The sequence below is a fragment of the Zingiber officinale genome, chromosome 5B, assembly GCF_018446385.1.
Source record: "Zingiber officinale cultivar Zhangliang chromosome 5B, Zo_v1.1, whole genome shotgun sequence".
Taxonomy (NCBI): Eukaryota; Viridiplantae; Streptophyta; class Magnoliopsida; order Zingiberales; family Zingiberaceae; genus Zingiber; species Zingiber officinale.
Window position 1 is genome coordinate 55,830,393 of NC_055995.1, and position 19,620 is coordinate 55,850,012.

Here is a 19,620-nt window from a genome sequence, read left to right on the forward strand (position 1 = left end):
TATCAACAAAATTATGGTAAAGTATCGTCATCCTATTCCTAGATTAGATTATATGCTAGATGAACTATATGGTTCTTGCATTTTCTCTAAAATTGATTTGAAATCTGGCTATCATCAAATTCGCATGCATGAGGGAGATGAATGGAAAACTACTTTTAAGACTAGGTATGATTTGTACGAATGGTTAGTCATGTCATTTGGGCTAACTAATGCACCTAGTACTTTCATGAGATTAATGAACTATATTTTGTGTGCTTTTATTGGGAACTTTGTTGTAGTATATTTTGATGACATCTTGATTTATAGTAAGAATTTAGATGAGCATGTCAATCATTTATAAAAAGTTCTACTTGTTTTATGAAATGAAAAATTGTATGCTAACCTTCAAAAATATTCTTTTTGCACTAGTCAAATAGAGTTTCTTGGTTATATTGTTAGTGCTAAGGGAATAACAGTTGATGAAGAAAAAGTTAAGGCAATTCGTGAGTGGCTAACACCAAAAATGATAACTGAGGTATGTAGCTTTCACGAGTTAGCAAGTTTCTATAGGAGGTTTGTTTAAAATTTTAGTTCTATAACTGCACCCTTGACTGAAGTTGTTAAAAAGAATGTTGGGTTTCATAGGGATAGTGAACAAGTTGCAGCTTTCAACTTACTTAAGGAGAAGCTAAGTTCTGCACCATTACTTGCATTACCTAACTTTGCTAAAACTTTCAAAATTGAGTGTGATGCATCAGGAATAGGTATTGGAGCTATGCTAATACAAGAAGGTCGACCTCTTGCTTATTTTAGTGAGAAACTCAGCGAAGCAGCTTTAAACTATCCAACTTATGACAAGAAGATGTATGCATTGGTGAGGGCTTTAGAGACTTGGCAGCATTACTTGTGGCTCAAAGAGTTTAGCATTCACACTGACCATGAATCATTGAAGCATTTGAAGAGCCAAAGTAAGTTGAATAGACGTCATGCAAAATGGGTGGAGTTTATTGAATCATTCTCTTATGTGATCAAATATAAACAAGGTATGGAAAACATTGTTGTAGATGTTTTGTCTTGAAGGTATACCTTGATCTCTATTTTGAACACTAAATTGTTAGGATTTGAATACATTAAAGATCTATATTCTAATGATCCTGACTTTGGAAATATTTTTGATGTTTATGAACATACTGCATTTGGGAAGTTTTATATGCATGAGGGATTTCTTTTTAGGGTGAATAGGTTGTGTGTCCCTAATTGTTCATTAAGGGAATTATTAATCCAAGAAGCTCATGGTTGGTGACTAATGGGATATTTTGGAGTAAGAAAAACTCTAGAAGTGTTGGTAGAGCATTTCTTTTGGCCACACATGAAACGAGATGTAGTCAAGTTTTATGAGAAGTGTATTACATGTAGGCAAGGAAAATCTAGATCTTTACCTCATGGATTGTATACACCTAATTATCAATTCCTAGTGAACCTTGGGTTGATATTTCCATGGACTTTGTTGTTGGACTACCAAGGTCTAAACGAGGTATGGATTCTATTTTTGTTGTTATGGACAAAATTTATAAAATGACTCATTTTATTCCTTGTAGGAAAACAGATGATGCTAACCATATTGCAAATCTATTTTTTAGGGAGATTGCGCGACTTCATGGAGTATCGAGGAGCATAGTTTTAGATCGTGATGCAAAGTTCCTAAGCTACTTTTGAAAGACACTATGGGGAAAATTGGGAACAAAGTTTTTATTTTATACAACTTGTCATCCACAAACAGATGGACAAACTGAGGTAGTAAATTAAACTTTATCTACTTTATTAAAAGCTATCATTCAAAAGAATTTAAAAGGTTGGGAAGATTGTTTACCACATGTTGAATTGCTTATAATAGATCTGTGCATTCTACTACTAATTTTTCACCTTTTGAAGTGGTATATGGGTTCAACCCTTTAACTCCTTTAGATTTGTCACCTTTGCGTGTCTTTGAGCGTGCCAGTTTAGATGGTACCAGAAAAGCTGAGTTTGTGAGGCAACTGCATGAAAATGTTCGATTGTAAATTGAAAAGAGGACTGAATAATATGCTACACAAGCCAACAGGGGACGAAAGAAAGTGATCTTTGAACCCGAAGATTGGGTTTGGGTTCATATGAGGAAGGAAAGATTCCCTACTAAACGTCGTATTGAGTTGCATCCACGAGGAGATGGTCCATTTCAAGTCATTGCTAGAATCAATGATAATGCATACAAGCTTGACTTACCAGGTGAGTATAATGTGAGTGCTACATTTAATGTTTTTTATCTTTCTCCCTTTGATGTAGGTGATCAAGATTCGAGGACGAATCCTTTTTGGGAAAGGGGGAATGATGGAGTCAAAGAAAAAGAGCAACAAGCTAACGATATAGATCATGGTCAACCCACTCTAGATATTAATGATGATCTATTTGTTAGAGTGTATACTAAAAGTCTAGCTTTTTGTATGAACATTTATTTTGAAATAAGAATCACACTGGTCAAATGTCTACATTTATGCTAAGTGTAGTTATCCATTTAATATATATTGAAGATAACATGGTGTGAGGAGACACACAGAAGTTCATGTTATCAGTTCCTTATAAATTATAAATAGTAGCTCACAATCAAGATGGAATGGGACAAACCATTGGAGTGGTTGTAGTGTAATTTGGTATTAGTTTATCTTGACTATAAAATTGCACTAGTACACTATGAGTGTATTGTGCAGGACCATTTGAGGTAGTTTCTTTTTATACTGACTACATAAAAGAATAAAACCTCTGTTATTATGAAAGTGTGTACTCTTAATCATGATATAATAACAAGCACGTATACTTAATATTTATTTCTTTAATTTATCAAAGGGTGTGATTTAGTTCGTTAAATCAATAGGCCCGATAAGTTGGGAAATGATATTATTTATATGGTGTGTTGTTAATTATAGAATAAAATTGTGTCCTAGTAATCTAGGTTGATGATGCCCCCTTGAGGAGCTCATAAAGATTGTCATGTAAACCCTGCAGGTGGACTTAGTTCGACATGACGATAAGGTTGAGTGGTACTACTTTTGGAGCTAGATATTAATTAAGTGAGTTGTCAGTAACTCATTTAATTAGTGGGCATTCAATATCTTAAACACAAGGAGACTAACACACTCATGATGAGAAGGAGCTCATATTGTAATATGAGATTGGTGCAGTAGTGCAATAATAACTCTTTAGTGGTATGAGTTATTATTGGTGAACTTGAGTTGAGTGTTCGGAGCGAACACGGGAAGCTCAAGCTCATCGGGAGACCAAAACCAATTCCTCCTCTTGGTCCCTGTTATAGCCTCTTATTAATAAAGCCTTATATCCACTTAGAGCCAAGCTTCTTACTGTTGGGGCTTTCGGGCCGCAAAAACCGCTTTTTGTATTGCGGAAACCCCGAAGTCTTGCCACCGTATCCGTGCGAAGATATTTAAAATTTTACATGTACATGTTTGTAATCCTAGATCTACCTTAGATCTACATGAAAGAACGTGTACCTTTGATGCGAAGCCCTTCGCTTATCCCGCTCATCCAAGGTTCGTCTAATCTCAAGTGTGTTCAAGTGTACACACCTCTAGAAGTATCCACACGGGACAAGAGATGGAAGAAAAACACCTAGAGTGTGCTAGCACTCTTGGATGTTTCGGCCAAGGAGGATGAGAGGGAGAGAAGAGAAGAGAGGAGGAAGAAGAAGAAATGAATGAGCACACAATGCTCTTGATTCCTCAATTAAAGTGGCCGGCCACTTATTGGAAGGTTATAAACCTCCATGGAATATCAAGAGTCAAGGCTCTTGATCTCCCTCATTAGGTGGCACACCTTGATGATGTGGAACACCATGATTGGCCGGCCCATGCCAAGTGGTTTTGGTCAAGTCAAACTTAACCAATGAAGTGGCATTTGGTCAAGTCAAACTTGACCCTTCACCTTCCCTCTCAAGTCAAGTCAAACTTGACTCATTTATCTCCCATGGTTGATCAAATTCAACTATAGATTCAAGTCAATTTGATTTAATGAATTTCTATTCATTAAATTAAATTGATTCAATGAGTCATAATCTAAATTAGACTCATTGGACACATGAATCAAATTAAGTCAAACTCAATTATTTTAATTTGGATTACTCTTAATCTAATTGGGTTCATCATATGAACCTAATCCTTTTGATTCATCATATGAACTCATTCTCCATCTAATTGCCCTTTCTGTGTGACCCTATAGGTTCTTGTAACATTGGCAATGCTCCTAAATCCATTTAGAAGCATAAGTAATGAGCGGTATCTAGCAACACATCATTACTACCCAAGTTACAAGAATGTTGAGATCCAACATCACCTTATGACTACTAATTGTGACCCTTCACAATATATGATAATGTCCTTCTATCCTTGACATCTAGATTGATTAAATTGAGGCATAGACCATGTCATCCTCTAATCAATCTATATCTTGAACTCCAAGTAGACTCACTCTAAACAAATGAGCTCAATATATCTCATATTGACTCATTTGGGCATGACTATGCACTTAGTGGTCTCACTCTATCAAGAATGATGATGTCACTCCCATCATATAGGAGGGATAGATCCCATCTACATCACTCACATCCCTCCGCATAATTTGTTACATACCCAGTAATCGCCTTTATAGTCCACCCAGTTACGGGTGATGTTTGACGAAGCCAAAGTATGCAACTCCTTATGTAGGGAACCATGGTGACTTCAGGTCTAAGGACTAATATTCATACTAATAGCCACATGAGAAAGTATATGACACTCATATAATGATCCATGATACTTTCTCATGGCGGGTCATTCAGTATACATTCTCCAATGCATACCCATGTGTCAACTTGATATCTCTATATCCATGACTTGTGAGATCAAGTCATCGAGTTGACCTACATGCTAGTCTCATCGCATTAACATTATCCCTGAATGTTAATACTTGACTAGGAATGATTAAGAGTAGTGTTCTCTATATCATCTCACTATCGATTCAACCAATCGATTGATATAGATAAGAACCTTCTACTCAAGGACGCTATTATACTTAGTTATTTGGTACCAATACAAGTAAGTATAATAACCACAAAGAAATGCCTTTATTTATATATAAGAATATGATACAACGAGTCCATACAACAATCATCATATGATTGGCTCTAGGGCTCTAACTAACACTTACCCATCTCTTTGTGACCGGCCAAGCCAAGCTTGGAGCCCAAGCTCGGCCAAGCCAAAGGATGGAGCCAAGATTATGGTCGGCCAAGCTTAGAGCCCAAGCAAGGTGGTCGGCCACATTAAAATAAAAGGGTATTTTAAAATATTTTCTTATGTGGAAGTCATGATTTTAAAAGAGAGTTTTAAAATTTCAAAATATTTCCTTTTATAACTTTCTACAAAGGATTAAGAGAAATGTTTGATATCTTTTCTTATTTGTAGTTAAAAGGAAGATTTTAATTTTTGATAAAACTTTCCTTTTTTTGTAACCATCCACATGTTTTAAAAGAGAGATTTTAATTTATAAAATTTTCCTTTTATAACTAACAAGGGATTTAAAAGAGAATTTTTTTAAAAAAAATTTCTTAACGGAAACAAATAAGGAAGTTTTAATTTTATGTTTAAAACTTTCCTTGTATGGAGCACAAGGAGGTGGCCGACCATGACAAGTATAAAAGGAAGCTTTAATTTTTGTTTTAAAACTTTCCTTTTAAGTCATTGGCAAGGAATATAAGAAATTTTTAATTATGTTTAAAACTTTCCTTTTTTGCCAAGACTAAGGATTATAAAAGAGAAGGAGGGGATGTCTCAACCAACAACACATCTTCTATTCTTCTCTTCCAATTCCTTGGTGGTCGTCCCTATTCTTTCTCTTCTCTCCTTTTGTTTTCTCTCTTGGAGGTCGGCGGCATCAATTGTGGGAGATCTCTTGGTGGTCGGTTGCTTGAAGGAGAAGAAGAAGAGAAGGAAGCTCTCTTGTTCAGCATCCCTTGGAGGTTAGTTAGTGGTCGGATCTTGGAAGCAAAAAAAAAGCTTGGGTGGATTTCCTCTTGGAAGATTGCTGCCCACACGACGTCCAAGAGAAGGAGAGGAATACAATAGAAGATCAAGAGGTCTATAAGCTACAAAAGGTATAACTAGTTGTTAGTTTCCGCATCATAACTAATTCATCCTTTTGTATAGATCTTGAAAAATCAAACACAAGAGGTTATCGGTTTTAAGTTATCATTTTTGTTATTGATTTTATTTTTCTATTTCATGTTTCGATAATGTGCTTCTATTGAGATCTCTATAGTTAAACCTAGTTTACTGTAAGAAGTTAAATATCCAATTTCTTTGTAAGGCTTTGTCTAGGAAGTGGTGGATGATCCCATAACCAAGAAGGCCTAGTGCCTCACCATGTTTAACTTGGAAGTCGATCTTAGAAATAGATATTTGATAACTTCTATAATATGGTTTAACTTAGGAAGATCACATCGGTTGAGCTTGGAGTAAGAATGTTAAGTTTCGTTCCCAATCTAAGTTTAACTTCTAAAGGGAAATTTGGATTAATAATGTTAAGCATCGTTTGCAATCCAAATTTAACTTTAGTAGAGCACATGGGTAGCTAGGATAGTTTTATGCTTGTACAAATTTTTGTACAGGGGAACTAGGACGGTATTCCGAGTAGCAACCAACACTATTATGCATTTATGGAGGCCCAATTACAAGGAATAAGACTAGAAAGATGAAGGAAGCACTTAATGTACTAATTGAAGATGTGAAGGTCAAAGCTACCATTGAAGAAGTTTTGACCAAGAGCAAGTCATTCGACATAGTTAACCTAATTCAAGCCTTAGATGAGCTTAATTAGCACTTAAGTCTCATGTCTACGTAGTAGGAATATGTAGGCTCAATTTAGACTCAATTTCTACTTTTATTTGGGTTGTAATAAGCCATAAGCTTAAAATGGCTAAGTAGTCTACATAGGCATTTACTAAATGGACTTTCTTTTGGTCTTTTAGGGTTTTTTGGTCACCTTATAGCCATAAATAAAGGGGGTGACGACCACACATGTATCTTTGATATTTTTCAATCTAAAACACGGTGAGGCTCTCACTTGTTGGTTTTTCATTGAACTAGAACTTATCAAGGCATTTCCTTGTGGCGTTCGAAGACTTATCAACCTCCATCCCAAGGTTGTGGCATCTACCATCTTCTATACCAAGGTTCATGCTTTCCTAAGCATTGAGTCGAGGTTCTTTTCAGCAATCTTATCGATTTAGTTCTTTCTGTCTTTCTTCTTCCATTCATTGTGGGTTCTTGAGATATCTTTCTCTTTGGATTCACATTAGTTCCTATCTAGAAGATCCATGCAAAGGAAACCATATACTAAGTTTTTTTAAAAGATATATAACTTTGCTACGCGCCCTTCGCAATCCCGATAGCAACGTTTCATTAGGATGTAGAACTCAACGCAATCAACATGTTCGTGCCTCTACGGTATCCACATGAAAATATTCTCCATCCATATCACGAACTCACGAAATGGAGAAAGAAACAACCAAAGTTTGTGCTAGCAATGTCTTGTGGAAGTTTCAGCCAAGAGTGGAAGGAGGAAGAGCAAAAACAAAGAAGATCACACCACCCAAAAGGTCACTTCATCTATATAAGGTGACTTCACAGAAGGATTACTTTACCAAATAGGTTACTTCACCAAAAGGTTACTTTACCAAAAAGGTTACTTCACCTAAAGGTTACTTTTACAAATGGTTTTTGTATTCATCCAATGAATACAAAAATATTTTTCTCTCTTGATCTTCCTTTTGATTAATGATAATATATTAATCTCTATTAATATTCATTAATCTTAATGAGTTGAATTTAGAATATTGGATTAATCATTAACTCAATAAACTAATGAGTCTAACCCATTCCTCAATAAGTCTAATTCGAATTCATTCGAGTCTAACTCAATGTGTATAATTCGGATTAAACTTAACCTTATAATCCATTTCCAAATCAACATGTTCTTTGTATATGACCCAATAGGCTCTGTAACGTTGGCAATGTATCTAAAATTATTTTAAATACATAAGCAATGAGTAGCATCTAGCAATGCATCATTGTTACCCAAGTGATGAGAATGTCGAGATCCAACCTAACCTTTCCGTGTCTATTATCTTGTATGACTCAATCCTTCTATCCTTAATATCTAGATTGATTAATGAGGCATATAACGTGTCATTCTCTTATCAATCTTTATGTTTGTTGATCTCTAAGTAGACACACTTAATCAAATAAGTTCAATATCGCATATTGACTCATTTGAGCAGGACCATGCATTCTTGTGTCCTACTACTCATGGGATCTATATCCCTTCCATTATATGGAAGGGATATAGATCTCATCTGCATCACTCACATCCCTCCGTATAACTTATTGCATACCCAGTAATCGAATTTATAGTTCACTTTTTTATAGGTGACGTTTGTCGATATCAAAGTACACAACTCCTTATGTAGGGAACCGTAGTGACTTCATGTCTAAGAACTATTCATACCAACAGTCACATGAGAATGTTTATGACACTCATATAACAATCCATTAAATATTCTCATGACGGGTCATTCAGTATATATTCTCTAATATATATATACCTATATGTCAACCTGATATCACATATTAATGACTTGTGAGATTAAGTCATCCGTTGACCTACATGCTAGTCTCAACGCATTAATATTATCTTTGCATATTAATGATAGAGAGTGATAGAACTTTCGAGCCGCAAAAAACCGCTTTTTTGCTTTGCGGAAACCCCGAAGTTCTTAGCCACTGGATCCGTGCGAAGATAAAAATTTTCATGTACTTAGTTTTCTACTCTAGATCTACTTTAGATCTACATGTTAAGGAGTATACTTTTGAAGCGAAGCCCTTCGCAAATCCCGCTCGTCCAAGGTTCTTCGGATCTCAAGTGTGTTCAAGTGTACACACCTCTAGAAGTATCCACACGAACAAGAAGTGATTCTCAAACAACTCTAGATGGAGAAGAGAGCACCACAAGTGTGCTAGCACTCCCTAGGGCTCTTGGGTAGGATTGAAATAAGGTGATAAAAAAGAGAACGTAAGAAGAAGCAATGAATCTCATACACTCCTCTAAGTACCCTCCTTGTGACTTTCACTCCACCTTATCTTCTTGGAACTAAACTCACCTTCACCTTGGTTTGGAACTCACGGCCAACTCAAGAGAAGGAGGAAGAAGAAAACCAAGGAAGAAGATGCAACTCAAAATTACATTCAATGTCAATGAATCATGCATTCATATGGCCGGCCACATATGGAATGCCAAGGGTCTATGACTCTTGACATTCCATGCCTCTTGCTCTCCCTTGATGATGTCGAGATGATGTGGCAAGAATGTATTTGTTGCCCATGCCATGTAGGATGAGTCATCCTTCATGAAGAGGCATTTAGTCAAGTCAAACTTGATGTTTCAACTTCCCATTTGGTCAAGTCAAACTTGACCACACATCTTCCTTGTTGAGTTAAATCCAATCTTTGATTCAAGACAATTTCAATTTAATGAATCTCAATTCATTAATATAAATTGACTCAATGAATCAACTCTAAATTAGACTCATTCAACAATTGAATCTAATTGAGTCTAACTCAATAAGTCTAATTTGGATTACTCTTAATCCAATTTTGGTTCATCATATGAACCTAATCCAATTGGTTTATCATATGAACCTAATCTCCATCCACTTATTCTTTGTGTGTGACCCAATAGGTTCTTGTAATGTTGGCAATGTTTCTAAACCCATTTAGAAATATAAGTAATGAGCGGTATCTAGCAACACATCATTACTACCCAAGTTACAAGAATGTTGAGATCCAACATCACCTTTGTGACTACTAATTATGACCTTCACAATATATGACAATGTCCTTCTATCCTTGACATCTAGATTGATCAATTGAGGCATAGACCGTGTCATCCTCTAATCAATCTATAACTTGAACTCCAAGTAGACTCACTCTAATCAAATGAGCTCAATATCTCATATTGACTCACTTGGGCATGGTCATGCACTTAGTGGTCTCACTCTATCAAGAATCATGATATCACTCCCGTCATATGAGAGGGATAGATCCCATCTACATCACTCACATCCCTCCACATAATTTGTTACATACCCAGTAATCGCCTTTATAGTCCACCCAGTTAAGGGTGACGTTTGACAAATCCAAAGTATGCAACTCCTTATAGAGGGAACCATGGTGACTTCAGGTCCAAGGACTGATAGTCATACTAATAGTCACATGAGAAAGTATATGACACTCATATAACGATCCATGATACTTTCTCATGGCGGGTCATTCAGTATACATTCTCCAATGTATACCCATGTGTCAACTTGATATCTCTATATCCATGACTTGTGAGATCAAGTTATCGAGTTGACATACATGCTAGTCTCGTCGCATTAACATTGTCCCTGAATATTAATACTTGACTAGGAATGATTAAGAGTAGTGTTCTCTATATCATCTCACTATCGATTCAACCAATCGATTGATATAGATATGAACCTTCTACTTAAGGACGCTATTATACTTAGTTATTTGGCACCAATACAAGTAAGTATAATAACCATAATGAAATGTCTTTATAAGTATATAGGAATATGATACATCGAGTCCATACAATAATCATCATATGATTGACTTTAGGGCTCTAACTAACAATCTCCCACTAGCACTAGTGCCAATCAGTGTAGGCTCTAAGGCCCAATGACCTAGTGTGACCATCATGCTTTCTCTGTGCCAAAGCCTTGGTCATGGGATTAGCGATGTTAGCTTCTGTGGGTACTCTGCAAATCTTCACATCTCCTCTATCGATAATCTCTCGAATGAGATGGAAGCGTCGTAGTATGTGTTTGGTCCGTTGGTGTGAGCGAGGTTCCTTAGCTTGTGCAATTGATCCATTGTTGTTGCAATAGAGCTCTATGGGATCAGCTATGCTAGGAACCACCACAAGCTCAGTAATGAACTTGCGGATCTAAACTGCCTCCTTTACTGCTTCTGATGCAGCAATATACTCGGCCTCTATTGTAGAATCAGCAACTGTGTCCTGCTTTGAACTCTTCCAGCTCACAGCACCACCATTCAAGCAAAACACGAACCCAGACTGCGATCTATAATCATCCTGGTCAGTTTGGAAGCTGGCATCACTGTAACCCTTTATAGCTAGCTCGTCATCGCCTCCATATATCAAGAAATATTCTTTAGTCCTTCTCAAGTACTTAAGAATATTCTTGACCGCTATCCAGTGACCATCACCTGGATCTGACTCGTATCTGCTGGTCATGCTCAAAGCATACGAAACATCAGGATGAGTACATAACATGGCGTACATGATAGATCCTATGGCTGAAGCATAAGGGATCTTATCCATGCGGTCTCTCTCCTCTCTAGAAGAGGGACTTTGAGTCTTCGAAAGACTCATACCATGTGACATTGGCAGAAAACCTTTTTTGGAATTCTGCATAGCAAACCATAGTAATACATTGTCAATATATGTACTGTAACTTAGGCCAAGCAACCTCTTAGATCTATCTCTATAGATCTTTATGCCTAGAATACAGGCTGCTTCACCTAAGTCCTTCCTTGAGAAACAATTCCCTAGCCAATTCTTTACAGACTGCAGCAAAGGGATGTCGTTCCCAATGAGTAGTATGTCATCCACATACAACACAAGGAAGACAACTGTGTTCCCTACAACCTTCTTGTAGACACATGGTTCATCTTCATTCTTGATGAAACCAAATTGTTTGATCGCATCATCGAATCGAAGATTCTAGCTCCGAGAAGCTTGCTTTAGTCCATAAATGGACTTATGCAGCTTGCATACTCTGCCAATATGTTGTGGATCTACAAAACCCTCAGGTTGTGTCATGTACACATCCTCGAGCAAGTTTCCATTTAAAAACGCGGTTTTGACATCCATCTGCCAGATCTCATAATTGTGGTATGCTGCAATAGCAAGCAGATCCGAATGGACTTAAACATCGCTACTGGAGAAAAGGTTTCATTATAGTCAATACCATGAATTTGCTTGAAACCTTTTGCTACCAAACGACCCTTATATATAAGTTCATCCATGTCAGTCTTTCTCTTAAAGACCCACTTACACCCAATGGGTTTGACGCCTTCAGGTGGATCAACCAAAGTCCATACATGGTTGGTGTACATGGATTCCAACTCGGATCTCATGGCTTCTAGCCATTTCTCAGAATCTAGTCTCATCACAGCTTCCTGATAGGAGGTAGGCTTATTCACAACGAGCATAACGTCATCATGGTCAAACAAGAGAAATGAGTATCTCTCAGGCTAACGACGTACCCTATCAGACCTGTGAAGAGGTATGTCTAATTTAACTAGTTGTTGTTCCTCAACTCCTTGTGGAATAATCTCATCATCCACAACACTTTGTGGTTCCAGTTCAACTTCCATCAAGGTTTCAGTGCTATGGTCCATATCTTGAAATTCTTCAAGATTGAACGTACTCCCACTAGTTTTTCTAGAAACAAAGTCCCTTTCTAGAAATACTCCAGTCTTAGCCACAACTACTTTGTGTTGACTGAGAATGTAGAAGTAATATCCTTTCGTTTCCTTGGGATATCTAATAAAATAGCACTTATCGGATTTGGGTCCCAGTTTGTCCGAGACCTGACGTCGAACGTAAGCCTCACAACTCCAAATCCTCATAAAAGACACCTGGGCATATCTCCCAGTCCATATCCTATATGGTGTCTTTATCACAGCATTGGATGGAACACGGTTAAGTATGAAGGCTGCTGTGTCTAGAGCATAGCCCTAAAAAGATATAGGAAGATCTGTGTGACTCATCATAGATCGTGTTGGATCGAGACGCGCTAGAGGGGGGGTGAATAGCGCTCGCGGCTATTTTGATCGTATCGGAATCGTAAAACTATCAAAGTAAATATACGCAGCGGAAATAACGAATGCAATCACAGAGGGACACAAGAAGTTTTACTTCGTTCGGAGCCTAGGTCGACTCCTACTCGAAGGCCCGCGATCCTTGATCGCTTTCGGTGGGCAACACTTATAAGTACGAAAAGGAGTACAAGATTTACAATTAGTACAGTAATTAAAAACAAGTATACCGACGACAGAATCATAATCTCGAAGCTCCTGGTCGTCGTGGACTCGTAACAGCACTTCAGGGTCGTTGATTGAGCAGCACGCAGCACAAGGATCGCTTGGAAGTTGTTGTCCTTCAATGCTGCTCGAAGTCCCCTTATAAAGGGCATCCAAGGCGCCTTGAAGGCCTCTGAAGGCACCTTCAAGGCTCCGAGTCCACCGTGCAGATGAGCGCTGACCAGTTTGAGCTTATCACCTTTGAGGGCGCCTTCAAGGGCCTTCAAGGCGCCTTCCAAGGCGCCTCCAGAGCCAGCTGAGGCGCCTTCAACCCTATTTCGCGGCCAGGTCATCTTTTGTACCCGAGGCGCCTTCAAGCTCCATGGAGGCGCCTCGGACACTGTTCATCCGAGGAATTAGGTTGCTCCTTTGCACCTGCAAGATACGTTAGTTCCAAACACAATCCTGCAACACAAAGTTAGCACAAAACACATGATAAATAAAGTATAGACAGTCTCCGGACTGTCCGAGTCTGATTTCGGGTTTCCGACCGGAAACCCTAGGTCGACCCGACGCCTACTGTTCCCTCTACGGGGAACGCATCCTCACCTACTCCACTCAGGAGATTTTACCTGTTGCCAGTCGATCCTCCAGATCGACTGGACTTTTGCTCAGCACCCGATGCTTCCGGACTTTCTGCTGGACATCCGCTTCCCGGCCAATCCAGTCTTTCACCAGGAATTTCCACCTAGGGTTACCACCCCCTAGGACTTTTGCCTGAAGACATCGACCTACCAAGACTTTCCGCATAGAGTTACCACCCCCTATGACCTAGGGTTACTGCCCCCTAGGGTTTTCCCTTTGCCTAACCGCAGCTAGGACTTTCCTGACATCCTCAAGTAGACTTGTTAGACTACCAAACATCTTAACTTTGAATTCTTTGCCATTATCAAAACACGAGTTCGATCGTCGGATGCTTCCCGCACCAACAATCTCCCCCTTTTTGATTATGGTAACTCAAATTCAAAGTTAAGTAAACAAACGAATAGAAATTTTTAACACAGGCAAATCTGCTAAGTATAGATGTCCAAAATAACTAAAGTAAATTTGCCTTATATGCTCTCCCTTAACTTTTGCTCCCCCTTAACTTTTGCTCCCCCTTAACTTTTTGTTTTTACATTTTTGCTACTCTCCCCCTTTGCCATATATCAAAAATGGGTAATAATAAATGTTTGATTGGGTTGTACATGATTTTACTAAGGTTAACAGGTTAGCTAAGTTCAACAGGGTTTGAAAGTTAATGTCAATTGGAACTTAGTTTCAATAAAGTTTTAAGACAAGGTTATTCATTTAAGTTCAGTTGGTCCTTAAGTCCAAGCACAAGACATGTTCAATAGATTGATTTATTAGGTATCAGAGTCATAAAGAGCAAAAACATTCCTTAAGAAGAAAATTGAGTATCCCTTACCAACTGTCTAACCTTTAGTTACTTGCCGATAGTCTACAGGACAATAGCTTTCACTAGGTTAGTCAAGTTAAGTTATTTTGGTCCAGATAGACATGACTAGAGTTGGAGAACTTAACTTGATTAATGTTTATTGCATATTTAACGCCCAGACTCATATTGATGCACAGATATAAGCATTCTTGAGTCTAGGCTATACCCTATGCATCTCACGTCGTTCTATGTTTGTCAATCACAATCAAGGTAAACTTAGGTGCTTTGTGAGATGCTCTGGCTTAATTCTAGGGGAACATGATATCTAGGGGGAAAAACCTAGGCTAATTCCAGAATTTTAAAATCTAGGAAAAAAATTGGAGTTTTGAAAACTGTTTTTCCTAGAATTTAAAAAAAAAACAATAAAACCTATGCTCATAACACATAAAACTGAGTAATAATATGTCTAATCAATTTAAAGCATCCAAGATATACATCAAAAGCTGAGTAAGAGAAAGATCCCAGATGTCAATAATATGTCAAGGCAGGTGAACAGATAGAATCAAGCAGGTGGATCGTCGGCTGGAGGATCGGCTAGGTGCTGCTTAGGTGGTGGCTGAGGTTGTCCCTGACGCCGAAGCTCGCCTCGAAGAGATGCGAATCCAGCAGCTATCTCAGATCGCATAGTCCGAAGAAAACGATGCGTCTGTGTGGACTGGATCTCAAGTCGAGTGAGTCTATCCTCGACAGAGAGTGGTGCTGAAGATGACGGCCCAGCTGAAGAGGAGGGTCCGGCAAAGGTGGAAGGATCTGCGAAGAAGTCCTCTGCCAGGAAATCTGGCCACTCTTCATCTGCATCAGGTGCGCCCTCGGCCTCTGGAGCACCAGGGGCAGCAGCTGGTGGTGGTCGGCCCTTCCAGGCCAGAATCCCCTCGGCAGTGATCTCTGCCCCTGCTAATCTAAGGCTAAGCTGACCGACCTCATCATAGAGGGTAAGTGGGATGAGAACCCCTCTAGTAATGTCTATCCTAGAGCTAGAGAATATCTGGGTCAGGATATGACAATAAGGCATATGAATTACTCCAGATGTGGCTGTGTTAGATGCAAGGATAATATTATGAAACATATTGATGTGCGTAGATTATATACTCTTTTATGCATGTTTTTACGCACATTTACATACTTTGAGCATGCTTGATCTATGCATTTTTATACTTCCAGCTTTCCTTTTAGCATATTTACTCTTTTTGTGCATTTTGTAAGAGTCGATTTGGTGAAGAATCTACATCTTGGGCATGCATTGGAGGAAACGAAGGGAGAAAGCACGGGCGTGACTCACGGCCATGAGATCATGGCCGTGTGAACCTCACACGGCCGTGTCAAGATTTGAAGCCAACCAGAGCAGAAGCCTTACATGGCCGTGTGGATCTACACGGCCGTGTGAGACTTCCAGAGACCAAGCAGGCTGTGGCCGTGTGCACCACACGGCCGTGTAGCATTTCCAGAGAGCAGAGGGGTTCTGGCCACACGGGGCCGTGTGGCGCCCGATTCCCTCCTCTATTTAAACCCTTCTTCATGAATTGAAAGGGGATCTCTCCCCCTTTGGGAGAAAGCAAGATTTGGTGGTTTCCTCCCATTCTTGGGAGGATTTCTGGGCGATTCTAAGGGAGATCTCGACGATTTCGACTCCGGAGCGTGGATTGGATCCGAAGACGAAGCTTCTTTGTAGATAAGTTTTCTCTTTTCCCCTCTTCTTGTTTTCTTGGATTGGGGATTCAAGGAATGCTTGTAATCTCTATTCTTTCGGGTTTTCTTCCTCGATTCATGGAGTAGATCTTGTATTCTAGGATTAAGGGAGTATTTGTATGATGGATTGATGTAATCTCTTATGGATTTGCCATCTTCTTGTTTCAATGACATTATCTTGCTTGTATCAATTAGATCTTGAATGATTGATGGTGGTTTGTGCTTAATTCTCATTCTTGATTGATTGTTTGGATTTCTTATGGACTTGGTAAGGATAAACTCTCACTCGATCATCCGAGGGATCCATGTGACAAGTGCAAGCCCGTGTAAGGACGTTTGAGAGATAATCTTGAAGAGGAAATAGGAATATTCAAGAGAGTAGGATGGATTCTATGATTAGCTTCTTGTATCTTTATAGATTAATAAGTTGTGGGCTTCTATGTTGATATCCGAGGAAGGCATAGTAATAGGTGCGCTTATGTGTAAGGACAACGTAGGTTCATGTCTAATTAATCCTATTTAGATACATTTCTCAGTCCTTAGCCGGTTGTCTATTGCAAGAGGGAACCGACAACTTTCTACATGTTTGGAAATTGTGGAATAAGAATTGGTGAACCATTTACATTCAAGAAATCTTACAAAGAAACCGAAACTCCTAGAATCTCCCTTTATCATAACCCAAAACACTAAACTCTTGTTTGTTGATCTCTAATATTAGATTTGTTTACCTTTACTTTGCTTTTGAAACGATTGGATAGTTGTTTAGCTAATTCGCATTGAGACATTTCTAGTGCTTATTCCAGTCCCTGTGGATACGATAATCTTTTATATTACTACATTCGTACACTTGTGGGCGTGTTGCCGGGGACTGCGCTATAACATTAGGAATTATCAATTGAGTTAGACTAAACATAATTTTTTTTTTCTTTTGATTTGCATAGTTATAACTAATTGTTAGAATTCTGTTTTCGTAAGTTTTTCCTTTCTTGAATAACATTCTTGATAACTCTTTTTGTTGGAATTCTAATTCTAATTCTAACTTTGCATTCTTGATTTCTAGTACTCTAATCTAACTTTTCTCTGTTTTCTCTTTTGATCTTGTTTTTTTTCTTTTCTTTTGTAAACATATCTTGCAATTTTTAGCATATGAATTATTCTAGATATTTTTCTTTTTCCTTTTATCTTTTCTTTCTTGTTTTCATTATGCACTTTCTTTCTTGCAATTTAAATTCTGCATTTGCTTTCTTGCTTTTCATATTGCATTTTATTTCTTGTTTTTGATTCTTGATAATTTTCTTTTTCTTCTTGAATATCCATGAGCACTAACATGTCAAGCAGGCCCATGAGAAATTTTTCTACACCCTTTTCTGCAAGATTTTTATCTCCCATTGTGCAACCTCAAATTGAAGCAGAAAGTTTCCAACTAGACCCAAAGATAATTTTCATGATACAAGGTCACAAATTTGGAGGAGAAGTATCAGAAAGTCCTTATCTGCATCTTGAAACATTTTTAGAGTTTTGTGATTTGGTGAAATGTGAAGGAGTATCAGCAAATGCAGTTCGATTTATGACATTTCCTTTCAGTATCAAGGATAAAGCAAGGACTTGGCTATATTCTCTCTGTCCTCAAAGCATCACAAGTTGGGAACAATTGGAGAAGCAATTTCTAAATCATTTTTTCCCTCCTAGTAGAACGGTGTATATGAGGAATTGCATAACAAATTTTGCTCAGGGATATGGAGAATCATTATTTGAAGCATGGGATAGATTCAAGAGTCTTCAAAGACAGTGCCCTCATCATGGTTTTGAAAAATGGTTGATTTTGCACATATTCTATGGGGGAATTTCTTTCTCAGACAAGAGTTTATTGGATTCATCAGCTGGAGATTCTTTTATGGACAAAAGTGTAGATGAAGCTTATTCATTAATTGATCAAGTGACATTGAACCTCCATGAATGGTCGAACAAAAGTTGGATGGAATTTCCCTCAGATATTCAAAAAGTGCAAGCTATAAATGTAAGAGAGCATGTCAAACAAAATGAAATTCAACCACCTAAAAATGTTGAAATTCACAAGTCACAGAGTGAGGAGTTCAAACATTTGGGGCAAAGCTTGATAGTATTGTTTCAAAATGGTTTAAAGAAGATCCCCCTCCTACACAGTCAAGATCCAATGAAAAGTGTGATGATGTTGGGTTGAGAAGTGGAAAAAATCATGAAGAACTTCTGAAGAACGACATGTTTAGAATTGAGGAGAAGAATAATAGAAGATCACAAGAACTCAGTTCCATTTCTCTGGGAAGTTCCCAAAGGCCAGAAGTACCTTTCCCTCAACGATTAATCACACCAACATTAGATAAGCAAGTTGGACCTCCTCCAAAAGCCCAAAGGGAATTTCGGAAACAGCGAGTTCAGTCTCTCCCCGGACCCTCACTACAGGTTCCTTTTCCACAAAGGTCACTGGCGGTAAATGCACATAAAGCCTTCGCCAAAACCTGTGACACTAATATGGTTGAGTGTAGATTTTTGAATATATATGAAGATGAAGATTTTTCAGATGAGGATTTTATTGATAATGTAGTGGTAAATAAGTTTTCAGATCTATCTCAAAATTTTATAAGGTGTTATAGTGACATTGAATTTTCAGATGATGAATGTGATGTGGTAGATCAACTTAAAACTGCAAGTGAAGTTATTGATCCTCTTGTTATTGATTCTCCTATTGAGGACATAGATGTTGGTTTATTTTTTGATGTATGTGTTGATGATGATGATATGGAAGTGTAGGGAGCTGTGTTGTGGAAGCAGCATCTCAAGGATCACCACCTTTGTCAAGACAACCCTTAGAGGTTTTAAGAATTGATCATGTTGTGGAACAATGTGTAGGGACTTATACAGAGCTAGTAGAGTCTCGAGAATGACCATCATTGATATCATCAACACCTAAGCTAGAGCCAGAACCATCATTTGATTCAGAGGAAGTCACATCTACATGTTTAGAAATTTCAGGTATTTCTCAACAAGGTAAGGTTAGTATTTCTTGTGATCTTTTGGAAAACTTTATGGAGGTACCTATAATTGACTTTGTTGGATGTGATTCAGTTTTTATTACTTATTCATCTTATCTTGATATGGTTCTAGCTCTATACTATATAACATGCTTGTGGGAGATTTGTTTTTCTTTTGGATGTGCAGATTTCACATGGCCCAATAATTGGAAGCTCAATCTGAACCGTCTTCGACCACCTGAAAAAATTTCCAAGA

At 38.1% G+C, this 19,620-nt stretch overlaps 1 non-coding gene across 1 annotated transcript; it reads right to left on the reverse strand.

Annotated features, from left to right (window-relative positions):
- Positions 1-18,056: 18,056 nt before the first annotated feature.
- On the reverse strand, positions 18,057-18,162 carry LOC121988059. The gene has a single exon (XR_006113821.1). It is a non-coding gene; the product is annotated as a small nucleolar RNA R71 (small nucleolar RNA).
- Positions 18,163-19,620: the final 1,458 nt, after the last annotated feature.